Here is a 14,436-nt window from a genome sequence, read left to right as displayed (position 1 = left end):
TACAGACCGGTTAAGCAAACTCCTTCTGTTCAGCCCCAAGAACTTGGTTAAATGATTATGATGTCCTTTAGAATATTCTAGAGCCTATTTCTGAAAAATATTAATGGTCCATAGTCCTCGTAACAATAGATGCAGACAATGCTGGCAAAATTTTACCAACTGGCATAAAGCAACTCATTAGAGGAAAGTTACCAAGGCCAAAAGACCTTGTTCTGGAGGTAATTTATCACTAAATGAGAGAAAATGCTTAAAAATGTTGATAACTGAAGCAGAAAATTTTTAAAAATGAGTCCTTGCCTTTTCATAAAGCAGTGGGAAAAAATCATGGTTAAAGGAAGTTTTCCCTTAACACATTGATGCATTGCTTTTGGAATTAAAATCCAGCTGCTGTGTGCAGGGGACCTTTTATTCAGTGCCTGACATTGCAGCAGCCGGCCTCACTTTGTCCTTAGTGATGTATAAAACCCCACTTTATGGGCCCCGTGCCTCTGCACTGCCTGTGTTCTCCTCTCCTGTTTTCCCTGTAGCTTATTTATTACCAGCCTCCCTGCTGCTCCTGGAGCAAACTAGTGTTACTTCTGCCACGGGGCCTTTGCATGTGCTGTTCCTTCTGCCTAGATTGCTTTCTCCTTCTCCAGACATCTCTAAGACTGGCTCCCCCATTTTTTTTTTTAATCTCAGCTCCTCAGTGTCACAGTTTCATTAGAATCTTCTTGAGTACCTTTTCCAAAAAAGCATGTAAGTCTACCCTGAATCCCCCTTCCCCTAGCTCTCTCCATCTACCCCGGATACCTATCCTTCTCTGTATAACATTGAGACAGTCCCACCACAGGCACAGGGCAGTTATACTCCTGGACATGTTGCTCTCTAAAATATGATTTATTCTCTGGAGGCAATTGAGATTTAAAAGTTGCTTCTACTAAAAAAGCGATGATTCTTTACTTAGGCCTACAGATGCCCAATGGGTAATGAAAGGCAGGACGGAGCTGGATTTTCATTTTGTGTCCGTCTTCCTTATCATCTGAAAACCTCAAGTCAGATTCCCTGCTCAGCTCTGCACAGAAGCGGGTCAGTGATTTCTGGATCGTCTAAGCCAGATGACACGAGGTTCACCGGACCTAAATTTACATAATACATTCAAGCCGAGGACACCAGGACAAGACATTCACAGGGGTGTGCGACTGCCCATGCACCCGGAAGTGGTCTAGTCACTGCTCTAGGCCTGCAGAGCTCCTGCAAAACGGAGGCTTCCGCCAGCTGACACCATCCTGTGGCGGAGTCCAGGCCCCTTCACCGGCAGAAAGACCTCTCCCGCGCCACAGTACAGATCAGAACGGACGCAGTGGACGCAGTGACCCCAGCTCCGTCAGTGGGCGGGCCTGCTCTCTCCAGTCTGGCGTGGCCCCCTCAGCTCCTTGCGCAGAATTCCCTTCCCCTCTTGGCCCTCACAGAGACCCCGCCACACTTTTCCTGTTTCCCGCACCGGCGGTCAGTGATCTGTCCCCCCCGAGCTGCGGTCCCCGTTTCCTCTTTAGAGGTCCAGCTTGGACCCTGTCTAGTGGCATTGCTACCCGCGCGCCATGCATGGACCTGTTTGACGGTTGTCTGTCCCTCACTGCCGGAACGCAAGGGTGCGGGGCGGGGACCCCGTCCTCTTCCGGCCTTTCTCCGGGACGCGGACACCCCCAGTGCGGCACCTGCTGGGTGATGAGCCCACTGAAGGGCTGCTGTGGGAGCCGCAGCAACTTCTGCAGTTCGTCATTTCAAGCCCTTTTGTTCAGAGATTCTGCCGACTTGCGCTTAGAGACCCCTTATTTATTCTTAAAAAGGCAAAATATGCACGAGATGTAAAATTCAAAACGGCCGCAAGAGCAGGTGAGCAGCACGCACACCGCACCTGCCCCGCGCCGGCCTGAGGAGGAAAGGCAGCTCTTGGTGGTTTCATTTGCGTTTCTCTTTTCCTAAGTGAGGTCCAGCTCCTTTCTCGATGGACATGTGAGGGCAGTTAGTATTTGTTTCCTCCGGACTCGTGTGCTGATGGCTCTGCCCATTTTTCTCTTGGGCTTTTTCTTACAAAGTTGTCTTCTCCCTTCACCTTCGTGAGTCCTTAGCAGGGGCTCCCTAGGACCACAGACAAGGGAGAAGAGAAATCCAGCCATGCTGGATACATGGGTGGTAAGCCAGAGAAAGGAGTTGCCATTTAAGTCCTGAAGGCCACAGTTTGCCGGCACAAAGGCAGAGGGGCCCAGGGAAAGGCCCGTCTAAGACAAGAGGAAGCCTGTGCTGCGGGCTGAAGTCCAGGCCTTTTCCACTGATTGGGGGGAGGACACCCTTTCAAATGCAGATTTCCCTTTGTTTTAGTCCCTTTCCCATCACAGAAAACCTGACCCTGCAACTTAAGGCAGGAGACATGTGTGTGTGGGGGGGTCACCATTTGCACACTGTTTGGTCCAGAATCAGCTGGTTCCAAGCAGAGAGAGCGCTATGGAAGGGTCTGGTGGAGGGAGGAAGCTCACCTCATGGCAACCAGGAAGCAGAGAGGCAGAGGGGAGGAACAGGGAGGGAGAGACACTCTCCCCAGTCTGCCCCAAGTGACACACCTCTTCCCACCAGGCCCTACCACCTAAGGACACATTTAGCTTCAAACTCACCAACGGACAGACCCACTGATGAGGAGTCCTTCCACGATCCAATTTCCCAGAAAAATGCCCTTGAGACTTTGAGAGGACACCTTAGATCCAAACCATAACACCTTGGTAGATGTAAACCTCTTACAAAAGGCTACCTTCTTAGAGTTTCTGTGTTTGCAGTTTCTCATAATAACCAGCTGGAGGCGATCTTACATTCTGGCACCTTCTGTCTCCTACAGGCATTTGTAGAAGCTCTTCTCATATTAAAGGAAGAAGACCTTTGGATATGCAAAACATTTTTCACAGCTTGTCATGTGATTTGATGTATTTATGGTATACATTTCCAGGCAGAACAGCTTAATTTTCTTGTCAAATGGATCAATCTTTTCTTTTATGGCTTTGCAATGCATATTTAGAAAAGCTTTCTTGATACCAGGAAAATTTAAAATTCTTATGTGCTTTCTTTTGGTCCTTCCATATGCTTTTTGATCATGCATACTGCTATACAGATTAAGAGGCTATCCCCTTATAATCCATGTACTGGGCAGGAAGCAAAGAGGTGTTTCCAAAAACAGTACTGGGAATGTTCAAATAAAAATTAAAAAGAATTTATCACATAAAACACGCATTGCCACAAATCCTCCTCAGAATACTCTTCTTTGCTTTGAGCACACTTGTCCCATCATCTTGCAACTTTCTGAAGCAGTTCTGGAAGTCTGTGTGTGTGTGTGTGTGTGTGTGTGTGTGTGTGTGTGTGTGTGTGTATTTTGTGGCTGCTTTCATGTCCTGAATGGATTCAAAATCTTTGTGGAAGTTTCCACCAAATAAAAATATTCCAGGCCAGGTGTGGTGGTGCACACCCATAATCCAAGCATTTGGGAGGCCGAGGCAGGAGGATTGCTGTGAGTTTGAGATCAGCCTGGGCTACATAGTGAGTTCCAGGTCAGTCTCAACTATATAGTGAGACCCTGTCTCAAAAAACAAAAACAAAAACATTCCAGTGTGTCCTTTGCCGCCTTGTTCACTGGATTGGGCATCATGCAACTTCCGGCTCTTCCCCAAAGTCAAGATGACCCAGGACGGTCAAAGTCTTAAATTGATTGAGGACATTGAGATAGCCTGGGGGGTATAGTGAGTTCCAGGTCAGTCTCAACTATATAGTGAGACCCTGTCTCAAAAAACAAAAACAAAAACATTCCAGTGTGTCCTTTGCCGCCTTGTTCACTGGATTGGGCATCATGCAACTTCCGGCTCTTCCCCAAAGTCAAGATGACCCAGGACGGTCAAAGTCTTAAATTGATTGAGGACATTGAGATAGCCTGGGGGGTGCAGCCAAGGATACTCATGAAAAAGGACTTTGAAAACTGCTCCAGGAGGTGGTGGGAATGATGGGATAAGTGTCTTTGGAGCAAGGGGGAGAATCTTGGGGAGGATTAATGGCAATGGGCCTTGCACCTTAGTACATTAAAATATTTTTTGAACGCTCACAGTATTTTTTGATCACATCTTGTATATTGGCTTTTCCCATGAGCCCATATGTCTGCCCCAGGAGTGGAAAGGAAGCATCCCCTTGGCTGACAGGTGTTTTCCATGGCCTTTGCGGGAGGTGCTGTGGCCCGTGTTGGGAGAGGCCTTCGTGCCGTCCTGGAACCCACAAAGTCCCACCAGGTGAAGGTAGGCAGAGAGCTGGAGGCAGCCTGGGCATCCTGGATGTTCCCGGATGGAGGGGTTCAGGAGATGTAACTCCCTCAGGTTCTGCTGTGACGTGGGGGTCCCTTTGCATGGAGGACACAGGGTGCAATAGATGCGTGCAGAGGGCCTCTCTTATCGCCTGTGGCCTCCAAAAGGACTCAACTGTCATGAGAGCCCTGCTCAGAGAGGCCTTGTCAACCAGAGGGGAGGCTGGAATCTGCCACCACACCCTGACGTGTCTCAGTGGCTGCAGCCCCACTGCAGGTTGTCCTTGGCAAAGTCCCTTTTTGTTTCCCTCTCCCTTTGCCTGGCAATCTCAATTCTAAAGAAAAACTGCACCTGACGGATTAAGATGCTAACTGCTAAATAATCTGTCTTCAGATTTACAGAACCCAGAACATCTGGTGGTCTTCAGATAACATCAGAGTGCAAAACGTACCCCTTATTCTCCAGGCCCATGGACCAACTGACACCTAGCACAGAAAATCGCTATGAGATTTAACTTGCAGAAAAGCGATAACACTGCCAAATAAAATACAGGAACTAGCTCCACAGGGTCAAGGTCAACCGTGGTCTTCTGGCCTCAGGTGGGTAGGGCAAAGACGGGAGCCCTGCATGACAAAGGCCTCACCCAGCACATTCCTTTTGCCAGCAGCAGCAGCTGCAGCATCTCTGCTTTGCTCCCTCCTTTCACATACCTGAGCTTCCCAAGATAGGCTTTTGTTGGGGACGCATCCTCCCACCTCCCAAGGTTCTGTCCCTTGAATAAACCTGATTTTCTCGGCTTTTAAGTAGCGAGCAGATGGACCTGGTTCTGGTAACAGACTACCGTCTCATCTGCTGAGGGCTGTTCCCAGGTGACCCGAGAAACTTTATTTATTACCTGAGAAACTTTCTCTTCACAGAGCACAGTACTATGGTTCGTATGTAACATGTCTCCCAAAAGGACCCCGTGTTCAGAGGTGCGGCTTTGGGAAGGTGATCAGGTTGCAGGAGCGATGCCCTCCTCCATGGACTGATCGAAGGGTGAGCTCATGGCTGAATTGTGCTGTTAGGGTCCTGGGACTTGGGTGGAGGAAGTGGCTCGCTGGGAAGGTAACCAGACGGGGTGATTTCTCACCGCCGGTCCCTTCCTCTCTCTCCAGTGCTTTTCCCCTCATGCTGTTTTCTTGCTGCTGTGAGGTGAGTATCTGTCCTCTGCCTCACCCTCCTGCCTTGGTACTTCTGTCTTGAAGCCAGCTGACCATAGACTGAAATCTCTGCATCCACGAACCGAAATAAATCTTTCCTTGTCTAAGTGCTCTCCTCAGATATTTGGTCACAGCAACAGAGAGCTGGCCCAATACACACAGTGACTGTTACCCTCCACCCTCTCCCGTAACTGACGTCCTCGCCATGACTAAGGCCCCGCAGAAGCTCCGAGGCCCCTACCTTCCTGCAGCTCAGCACACGACACAGGCGTTCATCCTCTGATCCTTCCTTGCACCTCAGTCTCGTGTTTCACAGGGCTCCTGTGCCTACAAACGTAGTTAAAATGGTTTTTTTTTTTCCTTTTCCTGCTAATTTGCTTTAGGTCAACTTCATTTGTAGCCCAGGCAAAGCACCTAGAAGGGCAGCGGGAAACTGTCTTTCACTCTTCTTGTGGACATTACGTTTGACTCAGAATATTGGAAATGCAGATCTGGGGCACAGGCTCTCCCAGCAAGCAGTGCTCTGAGCTGTCTATCTTGTGATTCAAAGAAACAAACATGTGAGCCAATTTGAGGGCTCCTTGAGGTAGGCAGTGCCCCGGGCCCCTTCCATTCAGCTGTGCTGCCCACACCTCCCTGCTCACCCTGGCCTCCTGTGCCCACTTATCTTCTGATAAAACAGTCACCTCCGTGGTCTGTTCTTCACTTCTTATCTCCACCCACTTTCCCCCTGGGCAACTTCATCTCAGGTGGCCCGAAAGGTCCTCTACACGCTGCTAGTTTCCGACAACGTTATCTTTGCTGTGTGCTTTCAACACCAGAAAGTTTGAGGTTGCAGTCAAATGTAGAGGGAGAAAATAGGAAAAAATATATAAGTTATTTGGTTTTTAAAGATATAATGACCGTGGCGTTTGTGAAACCATACAGGAATGTGGTAATTTTAATTTTCAACATGATTGGCTTGAGAGATGCCTAGGAAATTAGTAAAGCACACTTGTGGGTGTGTCTGGGTGGGTCAAAGTAATGCGGTGTTGGAGGCTGGCCCTTCTCCTCAGGGTCCTCTTGACCCGGCTCTCCGCTTCCTGGGTCCCCTGAGGTGAGCAGCTTTCTCCTCCATACCCTTTTGCCTCTAAGGTTTCTGCCTTAGAGCCTGCTGACCATGGACTGAGACCTCTGAGCCTAAATAAGCCTTTCCTCCTTTAAATTTTGCATGTCAGATATTTTTTTTCCCAGCCTCAGAAAGCTGACTAATACAATGGCATTTAAAAAAGTTTGAACGGAGCTGGGTGTGGTGGTACATATCTATAATCCCAGCACTCTGGAAGGCTGAGGAACCCAGCACAGGCAACTTAGTGACTTAGCAAGACTGTCTCGAAAAATAAAAAGGGCAGGGGATGTGTAGCTCAGCGGCCCTGGGTGCAATCCTCAGTATTGAAAGAAAATGAACAATTTATAAAAGTGCAAAGAATGCCAAAGGAAGACACTCAATTTCCTACTTACTAGAAATAACTGTTATTACCAACACTTGGCCTCTGTCACTGTGAATGAAAAGACAAATAATCTATTTTGTGGAAATTGGGTGATTTTACTACATGTGTTGTTTTAAAAGAGAGAGCATTTGATTACACTTAGAGTCCATATAAAAAAAATCTCAAGTTTGATGAGAGAAACATTTGGTTCATTAGCCAGCCAGTTAATCAGCGAGCTCCTACCAAGAGCAAGAGAGCGCTCGCACTTCTGAATGTCCACCGACACGTTAGCTCGAATCCCACCTCAACCCCACGGTGCCCCCGCATCCTGCTGGCGCCTGGCGGCAGCCACTTCTCTCGGACACCGCCGTCCTTACCCGAGCTTCACCTGCTTTGTGGAATCCCACCTTGCTCAGTGCACTGGTGCAGAACTGCGCATGCCTGCCTTCCCCACATTTTGGATATAAACCTCTTAGCCGTGGTCAGCAGGACATTTCTCCACCCGCTCTCTAGCCTTGGTGCTGGAAGCTGTGGAAACCGGTCCCGGGCCCTGGTCCTTTCCTGGTGTTTACAAGGGATCCACATCCCCTGCCACGTCACAGATCCCTAGAGACTTGTTCTAACTGAGCAGTGAGAAACACACACAGGAGGGAAACACATTCTTCACTTGTCCACCCATTCATCCTATTTGAGACAGGCTTTCCATGTGCAGTTCAGGCTGGTCTTGAACTCACCGCAGTTCTCCCGCCTCAGCCTCCCAAGTCCTGTGATTATAGGCATGGGCCACCACACTCAGCTTATCCCTTTAAAGTCAAGAGAAAGGGTGATAAAAATCGTCAAGTCTATAGCTTTTAACTTTTTTTTTAAACTGCATATTTTCACTCTGGATGGTACTTACTGACTTTCTGGTATGAAAAATGAGAAAATTGGCCCATTTATGTTTTCTTTTTCTTTTCTTCCCTATGTGCTTCAGGAAATCATTTTTTTTTGGTGCTGGGGATCCAGTTTGGGGCCTTGCGCTTGCGAGGCAGGCAGTGGCAGCACTGAGCTAAGTCCCAGCCCAGGAAATCATTTTTTAATCCCTTTTTTCTGGTACTGGGGATTGAACTCAGGACCTTGTGCTCGCAAGGCAGGTACGGTGCTACTGAGCTATACCCCCGGCCCAGGAAGTTATTTTTAAAAAATCTTCATTTTGTAGCAGTCGATTACCAAATGCTTATGCCTTATAAATCCTCAGAACTTAACTATTGCCTGATTTTACAATATTGAAAACCTTAGGAGTAAGCAAATTAGATAGTTACAATTGTGACACTTGAATTAATTAAACTGTTTTGTTTTCGCAACTGTCTCAGAGCTGTACCATGAGAAGACATGAACATAGTCCAATGGCTTTGAAGACTTTTTGCCTTCTGGGTTTGCCTCAGGAATAAGAAGAGCTTAACACAAGTGGAAAATTAAGATTTCTGTTATACACGATAAAGATAAACTGAAGAACCCCATGGAGTTCAAATTATCGTCAGTTTTCCCAATCAGCGGTTCTATCTGCAGCTGAGGGGAGGAGAAATTCCGACCTTGCTAATAATTAAGGATAACCTGTTCAGTGTGAGCTCCCAGAGCTTTTCATTTTGACAGTGATAAGGGAGCTGGGTATGGAAGGCCGATGTCTTTTTAGGTGCACAGAGAGGCAGGGTGAGCCGCCCAGCTGCCGGCAGACGCCAGGCCCCTCTGGAAACACTGTGAAATCCGCCATCGGGGCCGAGGTCCCGCACTTGCTCGTGGGCTCTGGAATTAGTCTTGCTGTTTCCTCCCTTCTTTCTTACGTTGCTTGCTTTCTTGTCTCTGGTACCATGAACTCACTCATTTAACAAAGACGTACTGAGTGTTGTGGTTTAGGTCTAACTTGTGTGAGTGTGAGTGTGTGTGTGAGTGTGGAAGGTCACAGGGTGCTACGGTCGTCAGCGCCTGCCCATCCCTAGATGGTTTGAGGGCTGAGGGTATGGTCAGGAGGTGGCCTGGGTGGAGGTGGTCACTGCAGGTGACCTGGAAGGGCACGTTCGCCCCTTTCATGGCTGTTAGGGATATTTATTATTTATTTATTTATGTTTGTTTTTTGAGACAGGCTCTCATTATGTCGCTGAGACTGACCTGGAACTCACTCTGTAGGCCAGGCTGGTCTCGAACTCACAGTGACCCTCCTGCCTCGGCCTCCCCAGTGCTGGAATGACAGGTATGCGCCACCACACCCGGCTTTGGCTGTTGGGGATTTTGTCCCAGGACCGGGGAGGTGACGAACACACTGGGCAGGCCCCGAGGCAGCTCAGATCCGAGCGGAAGGAGCTCGGACTCCTTATCTGGCTGGAAGCAGGGACCCAGCCGCCCTGCAATGGGATGCTTGTGCCGGGACCCCAGGAACGTAAGGCCGCGGCGCTGAGCGGAGGGCCTTCCCGGGCAGAGCGCGGAGCCCGAGGGTGACGACGTCACAACCGCTCAGGCTCGCTCTCCGTTCTGTGCCACCGGCCAGGAGCCGTCCTCCGAGACTGGGTGTCAGTGTTCACCTTCACACGGGCCTGTGCGGAACAGCGTGAGGATGCAGACGCAGCGAGGGGAGCGCAGCACGGCCCACGAGGAGGGATTTTGTCTCAGACTTGCCACTGTCCACAGGGTGACCTCAGGGGCAAGCAGGGGCAGCCCTGGGGCACAGTCCTCGGGAATTCCAAAGGCATCCACCAGGACCTTCCAACATGGATTTTGGAAGCAGCCTTCATTGTTTAAAACTCCATGAATGAGTTAGAAAGGCAAACAGCAAATGGGAAGAAATATTAACGATGTATGTATTCGCCCATTGCTTATTCATTCTACTATCGAGCACCTCGTGGAGTCCCCTTAAGCAGCTACCCAAATACACACCCTAAGAAAATGAGTTAGGGGGGCGTCATATCCAGGGTAAATCCAAACTTGACTCTTTCTTACCACGTGTTTTTCTCTCAGTCTCTTGGGAAACTGCTCTGTGGCTTAGGTCTAGCTCATCTTTTTTTTTTTAAACACATGTATGTTTCTGTTTAAATCTTGATGGATTCCAGGTTTTTAAAAATAACTTTTTCTGCTTGCAACTAGCGCTATGAGAAGCACTCTTGTTGCAGCCCCTTTGCAAGAGGCTAAGTCTTTCTGTAGCCTTATATCTAGTTGTTCCCCCAAAAGGTACGTGCATTGTAGGCGTCTAACTTTCCAACACGGAGGAATTGATTTTCATCTTATCAGCATATTACAAAAGTGCCCACCCCTTTGCCAATTATTAATTATCCATCATTACACACGATAACGATCTGAAGGGTAGAAAGTAAACACACACACACCACCAGCCGGCTCTCTCTCCTGGACAGACCTCATTTGTCCCAATTCCCACTTACAGTGTCCGTCACTCACACACACACACACACACACACACACACACACACACACACACCTTCCGGGAGTGATTTGCATTGGGAAATTGCTCAGTCTTCTTTAAAAGTTTGTGGATAAATTGAGGATTAAATTGCTTCCAAATGAAGTGGAAGCTTTACAGCAAAACGCGTGGCCCTGAAGGGGATCAAAATCACGGCTCAGAGCGATTTCAAAGTACTTACCAGGCCCTACCGGAAGGTGCGCATCCAGGGACGGGGAATCTGTCATTTGCTGAATTCTTTTTGAGGTAACAATACCAATCGGCAGGCCGCCTCTCTTTTGGAGTGCAGTGGATGTGACAGTGGTGGCCCCGAGACAGGATAGGACGGTCAGGCCTGCGCTGGCAAACGGAGGCTTCATCATTTCAGAAGCTGTTTTCAGAGAGAGCGACACCGCGGGATGTGTGGGCAAAGAAACGCATGGAATCTGAATGGCACTTTTGACCTGGAACTGGTTTCACAAAAGCTGCTATGTTTTATTTTCTACCTAGACATTTATATTTTAAATGTAATCACGTTGAAACCTTAAGTGGCATTATTGTTAAACATGGAACTGATGAAATACAATGTTTGCTTGTTCTTTAAAAATTACTCCAAATTGGACTGCATTGATTCTAAGCGCTTAGGGCCCCTGCGTGTTTGTTGAAGTCGTTGGTGGTCAGGGAATATCTCTGGGACATTAGGTCATTTTTCTTCCGGAATTCCCCATTTTGTGACTGATAGCGATGCTGCCTCCCTCTCTGAAGTCCACAAGAGTAATAGAATAATGTTTTCTGGGGTGCTCTTGGGGTGTGGACACTAGGAAATTGAATGTCGGAAAACAATCATATATGTTAGCCCTCTGAGCAATTCATTTGCGGCATTAAGATGCCCAACCCAGCATAAGAGCCTACGGATTCTGTTACTTCCTCTGTTTTCGTGACTTCTACTGCCACAGCTTGGTGGGGCGGTTGACAGTGCAGCCTTTCAGCCAGCAACATCTCCACTCAGGAGGTCAGGGGAGGTGGCCAACTCCACCTAGAAATAGACAGGGCTTCATCGGAGACAGTCAGGGGCCCCTGCCTCCGAGGCAGGCACGGGCTTGGAGTCAGCAAACACTCAGACTTCCTTCTCCTGCCACCGGGACTTCCTCAGGCCCCACCTCGGCTTCTCTGGCTCCCCTCTTTCCTGGTGACGTTGGCAGTGCCAAGAGCACTGGTTGGGTGTTTTGTAGGCTGTTCCTCTGCTGGGATTTGTTTGACATTTTCCTCATGAGATTGGGGTTATTTCAAGAGATGGAGGCTGAGGAGGGGAAGGGGCCATAACAAGAGCCGAGGTGTGTTTGTGCATACACGGACCCCCCCTCAGTGAACGGAGGCTCTGTGTCCCGCAGACGTGGACTTATAAAAAATTAAGAGAAAGTCAAAGAGTAGATGGGGGTTACGGGTTTTGGCACAAAGACTTAACAGAGGCTCATGCCTTTCTTTGTTTAGAAGCATCTTCTTTTTTCAGTGCTGGTATGGGACCCAGGGCCCATGTGCGCAAGTCAAGTGTGCTAGCACTGAGCTGCACCCTCAGCCCTTTTTAAAAATTTAAATTTGATGGCCAATAAACACATAAAAAATATTCGACATCAATGACCATTAGAGAAATGCAAAGTAACACAACACTAGATCCATCTTACCCTGTTGCGGCAAACATACCGAAAGGAACTTTAAGAGACTCAGGGTTGGGTAAAACAACAAACTTTATTGCTAATAGCAAGACCAGACTCCGGAAACAAGTCCTGTGGTCTGACCCTGAGCTCAGATCTGAACACGCTTTTATACTGTTACAGGCAAAGCGGGATTATCTGGCAAAGCAGAAGCGTTACACTGGGGCTTTTCATTTTGCAGGTGGCTTTTGATAAGCAGCTGCAGCAATGTCCTAAGGTATCTTCTTGCTGCAGGGACAGCACTGTGGTTTGGAAAGTACGTATCATCTTAAACTCAGCGTGTCTTAACATTTCAGGTGAATGTTGTGTCTTAGCTTTAAGAATTACGTTTTTTCTGTAACAATTCCAGAAAGAATGGCTGTCATCAAAAAGTCAAATAAATACTGGTGAGCCTGTGGGGGCGGGGGGAGGATCGCTTCTGCCCCGTGGGTAGGAATTCATATAAGTGGGGGGAGCACCATGGAAGTCAGTACAGAGGGTCTGCAAAAACACCAAAACGACAAATTCCATTCAGCCAAGATATTCCCCTCCTAGATATCCCCCCCGCAAACAGTTAAAGACATCATAACCCAGTGATCCATTTACAAGAGCAAAACTCATAGGAGCTAAATCTTGCAAGCATCCTAAATGTCCATCAGCAGATGGGTGGATAAAGCAAATGTCGTATTTATACACAGTGGAGCACTACTCTGCCATAAAAAAGGATAAACTTGAGTCATTTGTGGGAGAACCTTGAGAGCATAATGTTAAGTGAAATCAATCAGGCACATGAGCTTAAAGATTACATGATTTCTCTTATAGGAGAAACCTAAAATATAAATAAAGAGCAAAATAAAAGCTAGACAAGAGGAGATCGGGAGCTAGATCTTTCTCAAGGGAGAAGGGATCAAGAGATGGAGGGAGGGAAGAGAGGGAAAAGGAAAGGGTTGAAGAAAGAATTAAGATGTATTATGTAGGGCTGGGGGTTTGGCTCAGTGGTTCCGCCACCTGCCTCACAAGTGCAAGGGCCTGAGTCCAATCCTCAGTACCACAAAGAAACAAACAAAAAGATGTGTTGTATCTACGCCTAACCAGTATGAACTGTAATCATGGATTAATAACAAATCAAAACTGAAACAAACTTTATTTTGAGGCAGAATCTCACTAAATTGCTCAGGCTGGCCTTAACTTGCGGTTCTCCTGTTTCAGCCTCCCGAGTAGCTAGGCTTACAGGTGTTGGCACCATGCCTGCCTTGATTTTTGATTGACTGCAGTGCTGGGAACTGAGCCCGGGCCTCAGGCGTGCTAGACAAGTGGTAAATGGCCTTCCCGCTGTCCCGAGGAAACCCACTGTAAATACATGGTGCAGCATTCTCGGTGCTGGCCTGGCTCACCTGGCTGAGGCCGTGTCCTTCACTGAGAAGTCAGTGTTCTGGCCCCTCTTCCTGTTCTCCCCCTTGGGGATGCATTTCTCTGAAGGGCTTGGATCGCCGCAGGAAACACGAGGGAAGAGCTGCTCCATAACTTGGGGCCACCTTGGCCGGCCCAGTGGGTTTCAGTGCCTCTACTCAGCTGGCTGGGGCCGCCCAGCATCTTCTGAGTGACGTGTGTTGAAAGGGGAGACTGGTACTGTCACACAAAAGAGCTTCGGGCAAGGACGTTGGAGCTGCTGGCTTCTGCTTATATAAAGAAACTCAAGCACGACTCCGAGCAAACAAGGACTGCTGATCTGTAACGTATTCCAGAGTGTTTATTCACCACCTTTCAGAAAATTAGAATTTCTGTTTAAACAAAAGATTTTCTTCTCATCATCTATTGATGGCTGACATTGCAAAAGTCATTTTATTCTGTGAATCAAAGAACCAGAAGGCGGGGTGGTGTGAAGGCGAAGGGCAGAAGTGACTCCCGGATCCTTCCAGCCTCCACCCCCAGCCCCAGGAGCCGGTCCTCCCCGGACTGCAGGAGGGGCTTCTGGCTTCTTCACCCTTGCACGCAGGGGCAGCAGTAAGTGTGCGCGCAAGGACCTTGGTCGGCCCTGTAGTTGGCTAAGAACCCACATCAGTTCCCCGCTGAAAGCTGTGCAGCCTTGAACAAGCAGCCTCCCCTCTCGGGGCCACCGTCTCCTCACCCGTTAAGTGTGCGGGTTGACACCGACCGGGCCTGAGTTCGCACCGGAAGGTGCTCAGGATGACACCCAGCGACGCCTCCAGCCAAGGAGGCAGAGGGAACAGGGACTGGGACAGGGATGCTGGGCTGTGACCAGACCGGGGAGCCGACACCACAGAGGGACATTTTTGTCCCTCAACTGCACACCGTGTGACCGTCTGTGACTGAGTTGAC

General features: G+C 48.6%; 2 long non-coding RNA genes across 2 annotated transcripts; one reads left to right on the top strand and one right to left on the bottom strand.

The window, feature by feature from the left end:
- The first annotated feature begins 1,628 nt into the window (after positions 1 to 1,628).
- On the top strand, positions 1,629 to 6,006 carry LOC104858265. Its single transcript, XR_779087.1, has 3 exons — positions 1,629 to 1,875; positions 5,228 to 5,348; positions 5,896 to 6,006. It is a non-coding gene; the product is annotated as an uncharacterized LOC104858265 (long non-coding RNA).
- LOC104858266 lies at positions 5,335 to 6,315 on the bottom strand. The gene is made up of 3 exons (XR_779088.1): positions 6,199 to 6,315; positions 5,754 to 5,839; positions 5,335 to 5,409 (listed from the first exon to the last, which is right to left on the bottom strand). It is a non-coding gene; the product is annotated as an uncharacterized LOC104858266 (long non-coding RNA).
- Between the last annotated feature and the right edge of the window lie 8,121 nt (positions 6,316 to 14,436).

The sequence above is a fragment of the Fukomys damarensis genome, unplaced genomic scaffold (genome assembly GCF_012274545.1).
Source record: "Fukomys damarensis isolate Sample0158 unplaced genomic scaffold, DMR_v1.0_HiC HiC_scaffold_32, whole genome shotgun sequence".
Classification (NCBI taxonomy): Eukaryota; Metazoa; Chordata; class Mammalia; order Rodentia; family Bathyergidae; genus Fukomys; species Fukomys damarensis.
The sequence above is the reverse complement of the archived record's forward strand: the minus strand, read 5'-3'. Positions and strand labels throughout refer to the sequence as shown.